The sequence below is a fragment of the Pieris brassicae genome, chromosome 5 (assembly GCF_905147105.1).
Source record: "Pieris brassicae chromosome 5, ilPieBrab1.1, whole genome shotgun sequence".
NCBI lineage: Eukaryota > Metazoa > Arthropoda > Insecta > Lepidoptera > Pieridae > Pieris > Pieris brassicae.
Genome location: NC_059669.1, coordinates 17,651,582 through 17,671,098, shown reverse-complemented (window position 1 = coordinate 17,671,098; position 19,517 = coordinate 17,651,582). Strand labels below are relative to the sequence as shown.

The window sequence follows — 19,517 nt, the reverse complement described above, 5'->3', positions numbered from 1 at the left end:
TAAACTTTATCTTATTTAACTTCATTTAACCAATTTCTATAAAGTTGGATATAGGAGATCAATTTTTCGAAAAATAAGGTAATAAAGAAGTTTCACTTCTTTAGTGTGTACACTAGTACATTTTTTATTTTACTATGTTATAAGTAATTAATTGAAGATATTATAAATATGATGCTTAATTGACATTTCAATTCCATTCATTTCCGGCATAGGCATTGCGAGGTGATAATTCCAAACATTGAATCCATAGACAAATATATAAATATTTCTCAGTACCATTATTACTACGTTCAAATGAAAGCAGTGTATTCTTATTTGTGCTGAAGCGAGTAAAATGAAACGATTTATTTACAAATGCGCTTTCTATGTAGCTTTAACAGTTTAATGAAATAAAACTTCATAAATTCTTTGTAGAATTTTCTTAGGACTTTCTCGGGAAATACAGCATTGCCTTTGATATCTCATTTATTTTTCATTTGATGGACACTAGTAAAATATTGTTATCTTCGTTTTCTGTCTTGTCAAGTCGTAACGACTGTGTTTGGTGATAAATAGTTAATATTTTCTTTGCATCTAAGCCGAGATTTAGTTTTACATGTACAGCCAAGCTTGATATATCGTATGGCGCATTCATATTAGCATATGCGCATAAATTGCATCATAATAAGTGTATACTGTAATAAATAGTACAGGCCGACATTTTGGTATAAAAGATGTAAGTGTTACTCAAAATTAATCTTATAATTTTTGGGCATCACCCACACTTCTGTACTCACACAACAATAAACAATATTAAAAATCAGCTTTAAACTTAATTTCAAACAATCAACAAGGCAACTTATTACCTTTCTACAGACAAGATGGCGGATCTTTATCAGTGTGGTATAGTTTGTTAAAGATGATTTTAATAAACAATTTTAGTAGTAAATATTTTTTTATTGATTGTAAATGTTGTTTTTCTTAATAATGTATAAAAATATTTACCTTTTGGAATGTGGAAGAAAAATAAATAATGTTTAGAGTTAAAATAACTAAATAGGTATTAACTATCAGTAAGATGATTAAAGTTCAAACGTTTTCTATCATATAAGATTAAATTTTAAAATCTGGTATCTTGACGATAGTACTCTAGGAGGTAACGCTGATGCTGTACTCTCATATCTATCTAAGATATGCTCAGTTTTAATCTAATTTGGTACACTGTCACAGGGAGTTTATAAATTTGTTTTGAATTTATTTTTTATTTATATTTTATTGATTATTATTACTTATATCAATATATTTTAAGTGACATTAACTTAAGTTTACATAACTCACATTATTTCCTTAGCTAAGAATTTTAGTTAAAGCTACAAGCACTAGCTTGTGCGAGAATCTACAACTAATATGTCTTACCAAATATCACACAATTTACAGTTGAGAAAATATCTCAACTTGGTGCCGGATATCCGTACCTCGGGATAGTAATTAAAACGTCCAAACCTATTTGAAACATCTCACACCTATGGCAGGACCACAGTTTACACTTAAATTGATAAATAACCAATAAAAATATACTACGACCTCTAGGTAAACTCAGATATCTGTATTTGTTTCGTGATTATTTTTATTTTAATAAGCAAGTAACTGATAAACCAGAACGATCGACACGATGTCATGGTTGAGAAGCGTACACCAGCCACGGCCTCTAAGCTTACACTGGACCTTTTTTTTAAATATTCAACTATTATTATTTAGTATTTTAACCGACTTCATGAAAAGGAGGTCGGTTTGACTTATTGTACGTGATAATATTGAAATTGGATAATACTTATGACTATCTATTTGAGCTTCGAAGGACGTTGAATTTGTATGTGTATGTTTTTATGTTTATCCACAAATTTATCTTAGATTCTAGTCCCAGGCCTCAGCTAATTTTTCTTTTTTTTATGCCACTGTTTGGACAGTAACGCCCTATCTAGACAGATTCTCTAGATCTAAGCATTTACTACTGTCAGTTCTATAAACTGCTTTCATATTTCAACAAATGAGAAATACTGGACGCGCCAAGAATTTAGATTTTGTTAGCATTAATTTCCTACGGTCACTGTATGTGGTAAATGTCGGGAATGCAGTTTAATTTCTAATTTCCTTGGTGTATTTTCAAACGAGGTGAGTTTGAATGAAATTAAGAGCAAGACTGAAAATTCATACTAAAACACTTCATGTATGAATGAAAAGTGAGCTTTGCAAAATACATTTCAATCGCTGCATACTGTATACAGGGCTTATAATTTTTCTAAGGTGTCGCCTTAGTGGAACATTTCCAAGAACTTTGTTAAGTTTTTAAAATAATTGATTTATAATTTATAATAGTTGGCCCCATAAAAGTTTTAGCTAAAGTCTTGCTGAGGTCTGCTTCCCTAGAGGCCAGATAACCTAAATGATATCAAACTTTAACCATAGTACAAACTTTACATTTTGCTTGTTTATTTCTTGTTTAAATATTTCATAAACCACTTGGTGTCATCCAGCTATAAATTTATCGCAATCAGTTCCTTATATTCCAAGCTGATGGAATCTATTATCAATAGGAAGCTTCTGTGATATCGGGAGGCGAGCCAGCTAATAAGTGATTGTCCCTATTACTTTCGACGAGGTCACTCGGCTGGTAACCTTCCTGCCTATCAGACTTATAAGTAGGCAAAGCTTTTGATAGTTTGGCATAGATTCTGTGTGAGGCAGTAGCAACCTTGTTAAGCAAAATACATTTGTTTGTTTTAGCCAGATCTTCTTTTTATCGTGTCTCTTCAATTTGAAGACACTCTTCTTAGTACTTCACACAGCCTCAGCATACAAGTGGCAAATATCTTATTTGGCTAAGTAGTACGTCACTGAGGTAAAACGTATACAACTCTACAAGACTCAAGCAACTCCTCGTCCTCGGGCTCGTTTGTAAATATTCGTAAAAATCTAATGATTTGCATAACATTGATACGGCTACACAAAAAAAAATTAGTTCCGGATACGCCTACGGAGATCTGCCGATATTTTCCAAACGAAATTTCATAAATATTTCTCACTACTTATTAATTGTTTTTATTTAAAACGTTTTCTATAGGCTATGGCAACGATAAACTAAACGCATTAACGTTGTTTGTCATTTTTTTTAATATTTTAGCATATATTTAAACGAACGAACTACGTAAGTAATCAGGGCCGGGATTAGAAATCTGGATACCTCAACAAAGAAGTGGAAGTCTCCATCGATTTATTTTCCAAACAATAGTTTAATTTTGTTTCTGTATAAAAGCTGCCAGGAGGCTCTCCTCATGATACAACCAGACTGCCAGAGGTCAAGCAAGTGCGTTGCCAGCCTTTTTTTTAAATAGTTCCCTATGAAAACCAAAGAAGGTTTCCAACAAAATCTGACAAATATGCATGCAGTCTCTACATCTGCCATACTTGTTATTAGCTTTTATAAACACACTTGAAATGTCCCATCTTAACGGTTTGATTAAGTTTCCGTTCCCTGCTCTTTTTGTTTCATCTTCATCAGACTGAGGTGAAAAAGTTTGAGAACTGACTGTTGCGAATAAAAAGTACTAATTTAATTAACTGGTTAGAAGTTAGAACTCAAGTGGTTTCATCTGAATTTCTTTTCATTTAGCTAAGAAAAGATAAATTAGTTTAGTATTTTTTCTATACATTTTCGAAGGAATTTGTATGAAAAGGTCATTAGGTCACGCCTTGACACTTGACCAATTTCATACAAATTCGTTTGGCGTCAGTGGGTCACACCTGTCCAAAAATGATTTTGTCTCAATCCCCACGATACATTAATAACGGATTCCTTCATTTGTTTTAATGTACCATGTAAAAATTTCAATAAAAAATGAACATTTTGAGATTAAGATCTAACGTTTTCTAATAATTTAATCGGATAAAAGTACATCATCAGGATAAATTTAGTTTAGAGCAGTGTTGGCCTAGTGGCTTTAGCGTGGTACTGTCATGCCTAAGGTCGTCTGTTCGATGCCCGTAGATATACCAATGGATTTGGTATATCACTTGGTATTTGGTATTACATATGGTATTTAACTTTAAGCTTGAAAAAGTTAAATGAGATATACTACTAGAGCTTGAGCGAGAAAACCGGCTTGCCTTAGACCCAAAAATCGGCACGGTCACAGAGGATGATCACCTACTTGCCTATTAGATTGACAAATAATTTTGAAACAAATACAAAAATACATACTTATATAAAGACCACTCCAAAATACATAATTTGTAATTTTGGAGATATGTATAAATAATTTTCTGCATAACAATATGTTTTATCAAATAATACGAACGTCGAACAAAAAAAGCGCTCACAATATTCGTTATTTTTCTTTTGTTAGGCCGATCTTATCGAGTTTTTTCGGGTTTTCATGAAGTCCTATACAATGGCTGCCTCGTTTTATGTCGGGCTGTCCGCGGCACAAAGCCTTGTATCCTATACACAGCTAATATTGTCAAGCATTTTAAGAACAGCCGCTCAGAAGCGGCACTTAAAAATTCATTACTCAAACACAATAGAGGCTGTAACGACATTTTGTAATAAATATGTTGATTTTTCTGAAGCCGCGGTTTACGCGTATTAAGCCGAAGAAAAATCTAGATCTAGATCTAGATAACGAAGCCTTGTTTTATTTTCATCACCTTACATTACATTTCAAATTTTATTATTATTTGAGTATAGCCAAGTAGATAAATGTTAGTCCTCTGTGCCCTCTTCAAATAGCTCTATCTTTGCCAATCGGCTGCCAATATTTCCTGCTTTTGCTATTAAGTCAGCCCACCTCTTTTTAGCCTGCCCACTCTTCTTTTTCCAGATGGTCCCTTCCATTGTGTTGTCTTTAATTTGAAACACGTTCCACCAAATAAAATCGCTATCTAGAATGTCTAACAAATATGTTAATATTTATGATCTAGCAACTAAATTGTACACTAGTCCTCTTTCATCATCGGACGTTGAGGCAGAATACAAAAATTCCACCCAGTATCACCTCGATGTCCGTTTTTGCACAGCTGATCATTTTTAAGACTGTTTCTGCGCCATCGACTTATTAACCTTCCGGGGCCGCCGAGGCCGGCGACGCTCTTGCGAGCCCTTTGGCAATGTGAGTGTCTATGGGCAGCGGAATCACTGAAGATCATGAGCATCTCCTGCTCGTTTGTTACATAAAAATAGAAGATAAATAGGATTCTAGAACCTAGCATACTTGATGTTAGATGTATGATTAATAGACATATACAGCGTGGTTCATATCTTAGTTCGTTCCACGATGGGCGTATTTAAGTAAAAAAGTATAAATATTAAAGAAGCAGTAAATAGTCATACTAGAAAGGTTTTCTAAGAGCTCACAGCATCCTTTTCTTTAGCTAATGAATCCACGGTTTGAAATTAAAACCCATTGTTGGGAATCGTCATGCTTCACTGCCGATTAGTCTTCCTTTACAACCGGGTATTATTTGAAATACTACCTTCAATTTACCTTATTATTAATGAATACTAGTATTGAACTCGTTTTGTGGTTTAGTAGGAAGTAGGAAGTTTACGAAAATCTATAGAAATACATAAATAACTAACTTACGAACATAAAGAAATTTTGCAGTTGTGTATGTATTTATATTGTGGTGTGTTGTCTTTTATATAGACAATAGGACGGCAAATGAAACGCGAGGTCACAAAGCGGTAGTGTGTTTCTGACTGACTGCTAATTACAACAGAACTTATGCGCGCAACTATCTACATTACTCTATATAGTATATATATGACGTCTTGGCAACTTACGAGTAAATTAGCCTAATTCGGTATAGATTTAGATAATTATATGATAAGTACTTGACTAGTTAGTTTAGGTTAAGCAGGAGACTTTTGACCGTGAAGTGGTATGTTAAATTTAGACTGTGCACCAATTCCTCTAAGGGCTCAGAAGATGATGATGAGATCTCCCGTTTGCCTCTATTAAAACAATTATTATCTGTTGTACGCCACTAATAATTTAAAAAAATCGGTTGTCTGTGAAGTCGGTTTACTGACGATAGTTGAACGTGACAACGTCATAAGAAAATACTGATGGAATGGTTGCTTTTTCAAAAGAAAATTTTAATTTCATTTGTTTCATAGATATTTTGTATGGTTATAGAGAAGTAGGTAAATGGAAATCACAATTGAATTGATCAAGTTACATTTATTTGTACGCATAAATACAATTATGTCAATTTTTTTTTCATGGCTCACTCTATTAGGAGAGAGACAGATGTCAAACGCTGCCGTACGCGGAGGCCGATTTTGCCTCTTTGTCGCTCGTTCCGCGCTCTCGCTTACACTTCAAGCCTCAAATGGAACGCCTTAGAACGAGGTAACGCTGCAGAGCGAGGTAACGCATGAGTCATGTTTTTTCGAGCGTGCAGCTGGCTCCATCGAATTATAAGACGTTGTCACGTCAAAAAAAGCTCTATTATTGATGTGAAGATAAGGAAGGAACCCTTTTTAGTGACAGTTCCAAGTAACATTTTGTATTAGAATTTAGATATGAAACTTAGTGCGGATGTAATGGAATTAACATGCAAGAAACATACCGAGCGCTAGCGCTGAGCCGAGATATCAAACTATGTTAAAATTTAATTAATTGTTGACGTACGGGTCGAAAGACATCTGTTTTTCGCGTCTTTAGGTACCAGTTAGCAAAACATACTTTGCTATATATATGTTGCATAATGCAACTTAGTTCAATGTAATAAGATTATAGGTGCGCGAGTGGCGAGCACCATAATAAATTGAAAAAGGTTTTAAATCCTGGTCAGCAAGTTAGAAAGGAAACGTCATTAGTCACAAAACACACAGACACACAAAATATACAGAACATTCAATTTCTAATTGGGAAGAATAAATTATTAATTAAGAAAAGAAACTAATCTAACCTAAAAAAATATGGGAGGAAAAATCGTTAGCGAACAGCTTTTGCGTTCGTTAGGTAACTTTAACATACATACTAAATTTAAAATATAGAGGTATTTATGAATAAGACTCTGCGAGGCTAACAAGCCCGTCCGACAATAAGGTTGTTATGAAGACAGAACTATAAATTCAATGCGATTTTGTTCGGAAGCAAAATTGGCAAAGCACTAGTTGTCCAGCCATACGTTATGAAATATTGCGGTCCTGTGACGTAACTCAAAATCTTCGGGTATTCTCACAGTTCAATATATTTCACGGTATTGGAGAAAATTGAAGTTCAAAGGTATATGGCGAAGCTGACGCGGGCTAATGGCAGGAAATAATAGAATGGTCATTACATCTACTTTTGAGTGGGCTTACTTTAGACGCAATGGTATTTTTAGAAATATTTTGTACTAGTCCTATCATTCATTAAATTATATTTAGTCTATACCTACTAGCCGTTTTCTTTCAGCTCACTTCTGCAATGCTCTCGTTCAGTAATCATAATTGGTAAAAAAAACTTTTTTATCCATATCTTACCATATCATAATTGCAACACTCGTCGAGCGAGTTTGCTTATGTTGCCGAAGCCGCGCACACATTATTTGAAGAGGTAGATTGGGTATGAGGGTGTGCAACTGTTTAATCAGTTGCCATCTAAAATTCGCAATATTGACGTGTTTGACAGATTCAAGGGGGCATTAAAAAGCATGTCAGAGTGAATGTAGTGGACTAAAATTTCGATGTGTATCTCGCTCGTGTGTATATACGATTATGTATATAATATTAGGTTTCTCATGTAAATAAAATATAATTTTGTAATAAGAAATAAAGTTCTTTAAACATAATATCGAAAATAAAAAATTACCATATATGTACCAAAGGCTTCTTTAAAAATTATTTTACGTTTCCTGATTACGTCACCAGATATATAATAATAAACTACTTAAAACTTATTGTTCACATAGAAATTATTTCACTAACTTTCTGAAGATTTTCGAGTATAATCAAGGTCTCTTGAGTGTAAGAAATTACAGTCGGCATGATTAGCTGTTAGCCAGTGCGTGATACGTAATCGCGTGTCACTCGCGTCACGTATGCGTCATGACATAATGACGTGTCAACTGTCACGTGACAGAACGTGACAAAGCCAGCTCCCTGCACGCGATGAGCATAACAGTATTACCAGTAAAGAGTGGTTCTACGTGTGGTAGTACGTGCAATAAACAAAGTACATAAATAAACTAACCGTCTCGAGACGAAGGGAACTCGAGAATGTCTGGACTGGTCTTGAAATATTTGTGGAAATTCAGTTTTAAGTAAGGAATATGTCCATAAACGACAATTGAAATTTCCAATAAAACTGTTCGGAGCTGGGAAATAAAATATTTGATGTATTTTGTCGTTTTACATATAAATAATTGTCACTTGCTTATATATGACATATTAATGCCTTCGGTAATTGTTTCGTAGCTGAAGTACGAGGTCCGATCTGTTTTGTCAGTTTTAATTTTTTTTTATACAGTCTTGACAAATATATATGCTGATACAAAGTTTACTGTTCGATCTAGTTAAATAAAAATAAAGTTTATTTGTCCCGTCACAATATGTTATATGCAAGTTAACACAATACAGGTATTAGCTATCTTTGTGAGAGCTATCTTACAATACTGGACTATAGAAGTCGTGTGGTAACCAGCCTTCCATCGCGTATTGAAAATATTCAGCATTATCGAAAAAACTTATACTAAAATAAGAAATAAAATATATCTATCGTAGGAGTGTTTGTGCGCATTTCCAGTATGTAATTTATTAGCGATTCATTCCGTTTATAAAATAAATAAATCAATGGCACTACAACCTTTTTAGGTCTGGACCTCAGATTTCTCTATCATTCATCAATATTAGCCAAGTGAAGTGAGTGAGGTGTTCAGCTTTCTGTGTCTGACACACGCCGGCTATTTGTGTCTAAGGCGAGCCGGTTTCCTTACGATGTTTTCCTTCACTGTTCGAGCGAATGTCAAATTCGCACATAGGATGAAAGTCCACTGGTGAACAGCCGGGGATCGAACCTACGACCTCAGAGATGAGAGTCGCACGCTGAAGCCAACACGTTATAGGCGTATTAAAAAAAATCGCACCACACACATATACCAGATAGCGTAGATTCTTTAAACAAATCGTCTTTTTATTTTATATTAAGATTGAACGACTGTTAAACTATCACACTGTGACGTGACAACGCGATTTTCTCATGCATTGCGATTTTCAAGTTTATCGCGAATATGATAAACTTTGAGTAATAATATGTATCTGAATTTTCCGTGAAATAATTTCGCTTTAATTTTTTTCTTTCTTTACGCCATTTTCACTTTTGATTGTTGTGTGCATGTGGTCAAGATAATTCATACAATAAAGAATCCAGTTAGTACTGTAATTGCAATAATTTAATCATATTCATTAATTTATTTTTGTTATTTACCACTGTCATTTTTTAACCTCTTATTTAACGATATACGTTGTGCAGGTTTTAATCAAGCTAATATTTTTCAGTCACGGTAACGCTGAAACTATCGACATTTTTATATGTTCGAATAGTGAGTTCAATATTATAGTCTTATGTCTAATTGGGAAATAGATGTAAAAAGATAGGAATAAAAATTATTTAATTAATTTATTTATTTTTATTATAAAACAGGAGGCAAACGGGCAGGAGGTTCAACTGATGTTAAGTGATACCGCCGCCCATGGACACTCTCAATACCAGAGTGCGTTGCCGGCCTTTTAGGAATTGGTACGCTCTTTTCTTGAAGGACCCTCAGTCGAATTGGTTCGGAAAAACTTTATTCTCTTAAAATGTATATGCAAGAAATAAAAGGGCTTTTTTATTTTAATTTATGTATTTAATATTATATGTTTTCTTTTCAATTTCGACATGATCGTATTGGCTTCGTTATTATTATTTATTTATTTATTTAATCAATTACATCTAACTAACATCTATCTAACAAACATTTAATAAAAAAAAACACTTAGTACAGAAAGCCACAACATATTACATATTCGTGAATACATAAATAACTTTACCCTGGTTCAAATATATTTATTATTTGAAAAATAAACATCTCGATTCTAAGCAAACATTATATCTCAGAGACAGTATATGCTTATGTCCCAAAATTGGTTAATATTTCACCCCATATAAGAATTGGTGTCCCATTAAAGGGCGTATCAGTATAGCCAATATCATCAATTTACACAAATACAGAAAGGGTGATTTGGCATCGTACCGCGATCATAAAATCTAGTTTGATCAAAACGTAAAATGGCGGTTCTGTTATCCATATTATTTTGACAACACAGATAAATTCTCAGTTTAGTGAAAATGTAAAAAATTATCATCGTCGTCAATTATAGATGTAAATGAAAACATAACTGAATGTTTGAGAGCTATTTGCATGACATTTTCTAGTGATCTACGCATCGACAAACCTAATGTGAAAGCGTTAAAGCTCTTTAAATAAAGGGACTTAATAAAAGATGTAAATATTTTTTTATCTCGCTGCTGTAAAGCACTCAAACAATTATTAAAATATTCAAAAAATTTTAAAGAAGTTTTAGTAAATTTTTAGTATCTATAAAAAAAATTCCCTTGGTCACGGCATCACGCGTGAACGGGTGGACTGATTTCGCAAATTCTTTTTTGTTGTGTTTGTTATTATCAGGAGAAGGTTCTCATGAAAGAAAAAAATAAGAAAATTTCGCGAAAAATTAGAAAAGTTAAGGATACTTTTGTTACGATATCATTTTTTTTCAGTGCATACGGCCTTTACAATTCAAACTTTTTTCATGTAACCTTATGGCGTTTGACATAACATTGACAGAATGTGGGCTGCAAATATCTTCAAAGAGCTAGCTAATTGTTTGTAACATTAATCATTACATGTATTTTACATGGCCAGTTATATTATGGTACCTGTTCCCATGTCGGAACACCAACAAAACTATTTATATACGCGCCAGAAAAAAAAACAAAGAATGTTGTGTATGATAAACCATTTTTAGTTAATAATACCAATTCTAAATCAATATTCATAGTTAAGACATGACAACGTCTGTTGGGTCCGCTAGTAAAATATAAAAAGAAATAAATTATAAAATTGTAGGTCTTGCTAGCCAACATTATTACCAAGAATCGTGGTAGTTACTAAATAGTATACACACAAAATGTATGTATGTATGCATGTTTATTTTAGTGTAAAAAATATATTCGTACGCAACTAATCTTAATAAATCAAACAAATACAATGGAAATACGTTACGCAATTGTCGGAAAATCGGAGAATGTTATGGAGTTAATTAAGCCGAGAATAATGTTGCCACTCAAATTTCTCATCGGCGAATCGCCACTTAAAAGGAAATTTCCACCACAGGGTGCTGATTGGATATTCTTCGCGTAATTTGGGTTTTCTTAGTGAAATTAGCCATCAGGTCAGGATAAATCATAACAAACTGTGGTGTTTTGCGACTCTTCACCGCTTGCGATCCAATCCCGGCTGTATATCAAACAAGTAATCAAATAAGTCATGAAACATGAGAAAAAACCCAAAATTATCAATGTTAGCCTCATGGCCTAGAAAAAGTGAGATCCGATTTTTTTTTATTATACATTTATGTGTGTCTAAAAAAATCACACTAATTGGACTCAAGAGTCAAAGGAAAAGTCTCAACTCAATCTTTTTGCGCTCGGGTTCTTCGATGGAACGGACGTGTGGTAGGTCATCTTTGATTAGAATTTAGTATTTAAATAAAAGTACCTGTAATTTAAACTTATAATAATTACATAAATATATTAAAATTCATGAAATCTTATTTTTAACGATTATAAGTATCTGTAGTATAAGAGCGTCTTTATGTGGTATTAAAATAAAATAAGCAATCTTTTCTTCATTTTATTCCTTATTATTCTTTTGGTGCCTCTCCATTACTGGAAGAAGGGCAATCAGTCTCGTGAAGCGCGTCTTGTCCAGATGCAGCAAAACTTCTGCAGTCGCATTACCTGTCCACAGCATGACGAAAACGTAATTTTTTTCATGGATACAATAAATTGAAGATGGTAGCGGTAGACATGGTGTTTAAGACGCAACGCGTGGCCCAGGTGCGCAACTTTTCGTGGTTTTTGTTCCTATAAAATATGATTTATTAATATACGTTTTAAAATAAAAATACAAGTCATACAAACGTTTGTTATAAATCTTATTGTGCGCACGGCTTTGCTAAAGCCCCCTCGGCCACCATTGTCAACAGCATTGAAGATTTGACACGAGTTCTTTACGCTCCTTCGAAAATAATCATAGTAATAAAACTACATATTATGTTAGAATTGTTATAGGTACACTGCCACAGGGACCAAACTTTTTGAGCTTGTTTTGACTTTATTTTTAATAATTTTAATTATTACTTTGTAGGTTAAGAAAATTGTAAATATTATTGTCTTTTGTTAACATCGCTTTTACACATTAAGAAAACACATTTTAATTATAAGTTTATTATACATAGCTTCAATCCGTTTAAAAAGTGTTTTCTTAATTGTAAATATTGTTTAATTGTATTGTATATATAGTATATATATTGTGCATAGCAACTACCATTTCATTCTTCTATATTTTATTGTTGTATGCGAGTGGTTAATATAGACTAAAAATAAAATCCTCTATTATTTAAAACACAACGATGACCCAGCAACCGTACACAATTTAAGTGTCATTACGAATTCAAATCGCATTTGACAAATGTCAATCAAACTACATTTGATATTAAACACAAGTTATTATTAATGAGTTAGCTTGACCATGCATAACTAAGGGCCAAATTATTACGTATTTTTAAACGTAACTACGTACGAATTATGAAATTGCATTATGGCTCGATAATACCTAATCATAGCAAAACCGCTGAATGGATTAGGATAAATTTCGCACATACGATGTCAAGACGTAGAAGTTTTCCGCGGGTTATACTCGGAGTATAATAGGATAACTTACGGCTCGGAATTTAGTATATATGAAAAACAAAAATTTAATTACAATTTCCTTATTTTCAATTCTTACAGTCACTACAATGCTAAAAACATAAAATCTAAATGCTTTTTATATATAAACAATCCTTGCGAATTCATTCATTCAATCAGTCTCACGTGCAAAAGTATTCAGGGTGCAACAGAACTACAAAATAATATCCCATTATTTTAGTGTTTAAGAACGGACCCAGCAAACGCCTATCTTTTTAAAAGTCAGTTAAACTATATAAGTTATTGTGGTAATTTTAAAATGCAACTGACTTTAATATCACACGTTAATATTAAAGCTAAGATATATCGTCTTAGGGCTAATTAAAGAGATTTATGTAATATTTTATTCACGTGCTAGCAGGGTTATGCATTCGCTTAAAACAGGTACAGGATATTGCAAACAGTTGGAATAATAACAAAAATGCATCATTTTAATAACATAGATATAGTATTAACTACTTCGTGACGTAGTGACATTACTGTAATAACTTCCTTCATCTCCCTTCGACTCCCATTGAAACAATATGAGAAGAAATATTAGTATTGGAAAATTGCGTGTAATTTGTAAGTATCGCTGGACCAACAAAGTGGAAGAGGTCCTGGGAGCGCTAGAAGATTCTCATTTCGGAGGCGTGGACACTCTTTGGGTCGCAGAGTGAGGAAGTGAGCGTATAAATTGTACAGTATACATATCTTACCTCGGATATAAGATCTTTAAAGATAGATGAAAATGTATGTATGGATGTAATGTAAATAAGATAATAATAACTTACGCCAAATTATATAAATATATAACAGATATGTATTAATCGTAACATGCTAAGAGGGTTTCTAAGAAGATCGCAATATTATAAATAGGTTTTAGTATGGAAAACTTGAGCAACGGTCTGCGAGTGTATTTGAAACTAAACACGAACATACGACGTCCGAGTAGATTTCATGTAGAATATTTTATGAATTAACATTAAACAACGGTAAAATGCTTATGTAGGCCATGTGTTGCGACATGACCACCTCCTTAAATTAATTATAAATGGTATATTCCCGGGTAAGCGGCGTTGATAGAAGGAAAAAATCATGGCTTCGCAAGGTTAGGGAGTGCACGGGTTTGCGACTGCGGAATAGTTGCTGCACAGGACAAGACGCACTTCACGAAACTGATGGTCGACTTCCAGTAATGCAGCGCGCCCTAAGAAGAAAAAGAAGAATATTATAGTCGGCTCGGGGGAATCGAAAACCGACCACATGTTATGGTATTGAGAAAAATATTAAGGTCGTGCTAAATTTGCACAATATGTTGTAAAAATGTTAATATCTTGTAGATATTTTTACTTGGCCCCAACTTAATTATATACCAATGGCGCTACAGCCTTTCAATTCTGGGCCTCAAATTTATTTATCTGTTCCGTCACCGTGTCTAATAGGCAAGTAGGTGACCTTCTATGCCTGACACACGTCGACTTTTTGGGTCTAAAGCCATCCTCAGCATGGTGTCCTTCACCGTACGGGCAAGTGTTAAGTGCATACATAAATACGTAGAAAGCCCATTGGTGCACGACCGGGGATCGAACCTACGACCGCAGAGATGAGAGTCGCTCGCTGAAGACACTAGCTCTCTAATCTAAGTGAGGTTTATGTTTTAAAATATTTATAATGTTCCTTGAATATACCTATTTCTGCACGATGAAATGATATCTCTTTCATTATAAAATCTTCGTAGACAGTTTAACTATATGGAAGTATTGATAGGCATACAATTTCATATATTAGGTCCTTACATATGAAAGTGGCGTTTTGTAGTACGGCCTCAAATACCTCCTCTTTGGTTAGGAATATCAAATTCAAATTTGTACAGCTATTTACTCATTTATTTGTGCTTCGATGACCGTCATTCATTTGTTTTTTTCTGTTTGCGTCACTCATTTTACAAAATGGAAAACTTAAAGTATCGCATTATTTACGACTACGAGTTCCGCCGTGGCACTAGTGCTGCGGAAGCGACTCGAAGGGTGAATGATGTGTATGGCGGTCATGTTGCAAAAGAAAACAGTTCGTTTTTAGTTCCAACGTTTTCGTTCTGGAAATTTCGACCTGCAAAAGAAGCCCCGTGGACGGCCTGAGACCCAAGTTGATAATGAAGTATTGAAGGCTATTGTGGAAGCGGATCCATCGCAAACCACGTCCGAGTTAGCTGCAGGCTGCGGTGTTAGTGATAAAACTGTTTTAATTCACTTGAAGCACTCGAATTGACTGAAGCAAACCGGCAAACGCGCGTCGACTGCTGCGTTACATTACTGAACCGGCACAATAATGAAGGTATTTTAAACCGAATCATTACCTGTGATGAAAAATGGATTCTTTACGATAATCGTAAGCGCTCAGCCCAATGGTTGGATCCTGGCCAGCCAGCAAAATCCTGCCCCAAGCGAAAATTAACCCCAAAAAAGTTACTTGTAAGCGTTTGGTGGACTAGTGCCGGTATTGTTCATTGCAGTTTTCTCAAATCTGGCCAGACTATTACGGCTGATGTCTATTGTCAGCAATTGCAAACCATGATGGCAAAGCTAGCGGCTAAACAACCTAGGCTGGTCAATCGCTCCACGCCACTGCTACTTCACGACAACGCTTGACCACACACTGCACAACAGACGGCTACCAAATTAGAAGAGCTTCAATTGCTCCTCCTTCCTCCAACAGATTACCATTTTTTTTCGAAATTTGGACAACAAGCAGCAAGGGAAAAAATTTAACTCTGATGGGGCAGTCCAAATCGCCTTCACAGATTTTATGGATTCCCGTCCGACTGGTTTTTTTAGTAAAGGGATCAATGAACTACCTATGAGATGGCAAAAGTGCATAGAAAACAATGGTTCATACTTTGATTAATGAAATATATTATATTTAAAAATATTCGACTTTTTGTTCCTCCCATACAAAACGCCAATTTCATATGTGAGGACCTAATATATTATATAAACTTCAATCGAATAACTTTGTATTAAGAAGGAAATCATTGTGATGATACCGGCTGACTTGCGACTGAATATATAAAATAAAATGAAACTGACGCCGAAATCTGAGACTAACAAATAATTATTTACCTTCAGTATTATAACTATTGTTGGGTATTAGTCAAACCTCGCGGTTTACTATCTACTGCCACTACCATTGTAATCTGTGGAAACGACCTACATTTTGTTTCTGTTGGTATTCCATGCAGGATAATGCGTTTATACGGGCAGGGAACGGACTAAATGCAAAAGCTTTGTTGTAAAATTTCGTATGTAATTCTATTAAGATAGTATAAGCAGAGCATATTTATCAACGTTCACATTCATGCCAGAAAGTATAATTTTTATAATTATGTTATAAAGTAATTGTTCGGGTTTTTTTGGCTGAATTTGACGTGAATCATACTGACTCGAATTGAAAAAACTTACTGATACTTACCATGAGTAACAGTAAGTGTATGTAAGTAACATAAGTTTCATGTATGCAAGAAATACACGCAAAAATGGGACTTTTTTATCTTATTCATTGTATGCGCTGCGTAAATCGTTAAGTTTACGTTTAAGAACGGAATTGTTTCTCTTAAGGCCTAATAGAAGTCTGAAACAGCATATATATTTTAAGATTGACTTACTATAAATAAAGATTCTTATTATATGAATGCCCATGCATTGTTGGAGTTCAATGAATATGTTAGGAGATGTTAGTTTTATAATAAACCCCATAACGAAAATGTATGTTTCCCAGATCGTTTTAATTATATTTTATCGCCCACATACTACATCAAATATAAAAAAAAACACTAAATTATATTAAATGACCAATCAAGATAAAGATAATTTTTTGACATTATGACATAAATCGTAATCAAACAGTGATAAATCAGAAGTTTTCTTTGTATTTTAAATGCCGAAACATATAAACATCTAAGAGTATATCTTAACTAAGTCACATTTTAATTAATGTTACACAACGTTATTTTGAGGGGTTGAAATGAATTTAATGAACGATGAATGTTTAAATCGTAAAGTAATCATATTAATCCTCGACAGAAATTTAGAAAAAAATATATTAAACAATTATATTTATCGAAGTGTGCAATATTCCGGATATGTTTAAAACATACACGAGCAAGCTTATTTATGCGTAGCGATTAAAAAGAGTGGCGGAATGTTTCTTGCCAGCTCTACGCCCGTGACTTGCGAACTGGTAGTAAATGTAAATTTACAATTAATTTAACTTCTTTTCTGACGTTCATAAGCGTACTTGTTTACGTATATGAATAGAATTGTATGCACCCATGTAATAGAATGTAAGGTATTAATAAAAAATCCATGAAAGTAATATAAATCCGGCATTTATTACTTTTTGTTTAAATTTGCCATGAAATATGACAATAAAGTACAACTCTATATGTTCCTATCGAGCCTTTATACCAAAACGAACTTTTGCGTATTGCCTATAATATCTTTCAACATCCTTTCTGGGAAAGCTAAATTATAGAAAACTACAAAATTCCAATTAAACTGTATCGTATTAAACTATCTTTTCTTATTTGCAATATTACCATTGACTAATATCATCCGAAATGTTTATGGAACTATCGGTGAAATTCACTCCAGAGAATGCTGCTTGCAACTACATAACTTGGCTTAATCGTCCCCTTTCAATCTGCGCTCGACTGGAAGCGCGCTGGAGTTAGTTTCACCCTTGCTCTGTTGACATCCCAAAGTGCCGCACTACACGATTTGGTGCGTCGTTTCTTGAACATCGAACTCCTTGTCCTCTTCAGTCTTACCTTGAGTATATAACATTGTGTCTTTCAAGCTGCGGATTAATAAAAGCCGTTAAAGCCTACTCTTTAATATCTCACTTCATTTCACGACACACAGGTGGGATAACAGATAAAAATCGAATAATGTTAATGTTATATTATCTACCTATGGCACGTAAGTATTAAAAACGTAGCTTGGCGATACCTAAACATGGCAACAAGCGCATATTGAATGGGTCACAAATGGGAATTGACATTATTTACGATAATAAAAGGACGGAATCGAGATAAGAAATATAATTTCGATATAGGAAACCCGCAAAATTCATTGATTTTCCCAATTCAAGTCCGATTCAATGTGTACACGGTTTAGTCACTGATATGTAACACTTATCCTTATTTGCTCGAACGAACATCATATTCGATTATGTAATTATTATCTGTGTATATTGTGATATCTTAATATATGTATTTATTTTAGGCTACACAAAAACAAAATGTAACAAACAAATAATTATTCCTTTTGTAAAAATATAATTTAAGAGCCGTTACAAAGAAGAACGCCAAAATATTTAAGTTGAGTAATAAACCTGCTAGATGTCGCTGCATCACCCTTAAAACGCGATATAGGAGTACCGGAATATTTGTATACAATATTTTTCACAGTTCAAAAATGTATCGTGTTTTGAGCAACGTTTAGAATTTAGACCAACGTTCAACGAATATTGTGAAATCATTTTTATATGTATATATAGTCATTCATAATGTGGGCCGATCCCAGCGGCACTGCAATGCCGGGCCGACCCGTGACAGGAGTGGAGCGAGCCCCGAACATCCCGTCAGTTTCCAAAAATCAGTTTAATATACTGGTCCCGCTATGCGGGAACTTTCAGATATTAAGCTGAAAAGAACAGATACTACACTTTGATCTTAGCCAAAAGGCCGAGAAGCGATACATTTTTGAACTGTGAAAAATATTGTATACAAATATTCCGGTACTCCTATATCGCGTTTTAAGGGTGATGCAGCGACATCTAGCAGGTTTATTACTCAACTTAAATATTTTGGCGTTCTTCTTTGTAACGGCTCTTAAATTATATTTTTACAAAAGGAATAATTATTTGTTTGTTACATTTTGTTTTTGTGTAGCCTAAAATAAATACATATATTAAGATATCACAATATACACAGATAATAATTACATAATCGAATATGATGTTCGTTCGAGCAAATAAGGATAAGTGTTACATATCAGTGACTAAACCGTGTACACATTGAATCGGACTTGAATTGGGAAAATCAATGAATTTTGCGGGTTTCCTATATCGAAATTATATTACTTATCTCGATTCCGTCCTTTTATTATCGTAAATAATGTCAATTCCCATTTGTGACCCATTCAATATGCGCTTGTTGCCATGTTTAGGTATCGCCAAGCTACGTTTTTAATACTTACGTGCCATAGGTAGATAATATAACATTAACATTATTCGATTTTTATCTGTTATCCCACCTGTGTGTCGTGAAATGAAGTGAGATATTAAAGAGTAGGCTTTAACGGCTTTTATTAATCCGCAGCTTGAAAGACACAATGTTATATACTCAAGGTAAGACTGAAGAGGACAAGGAGTTCGATGTTCAAGAAACGACGCACCAAATCGTGTAGTGCGGCACTTTGGGATGTCAACAGAGCA

General features: G+C 34.0%; 1 non-coding gene across 1 annotated transcript; it reads right to left on the bottom strand.

Annotated features, from left to right (window-relative positions):
* Window positions 1-18,584: 18,584 nt before the first annotated feature.
* LOC123710524 lies at window positions 18,585-18,777 on the bottom strand. Its single transcript, XR_006753845.1, has one exon. It is a non-coding gene; the product is annotated as a U2 spliceosomal RNA (small nuclear RNA).
* Window positions 18,778-19,517: the final 740 nt, after the last annotated feature.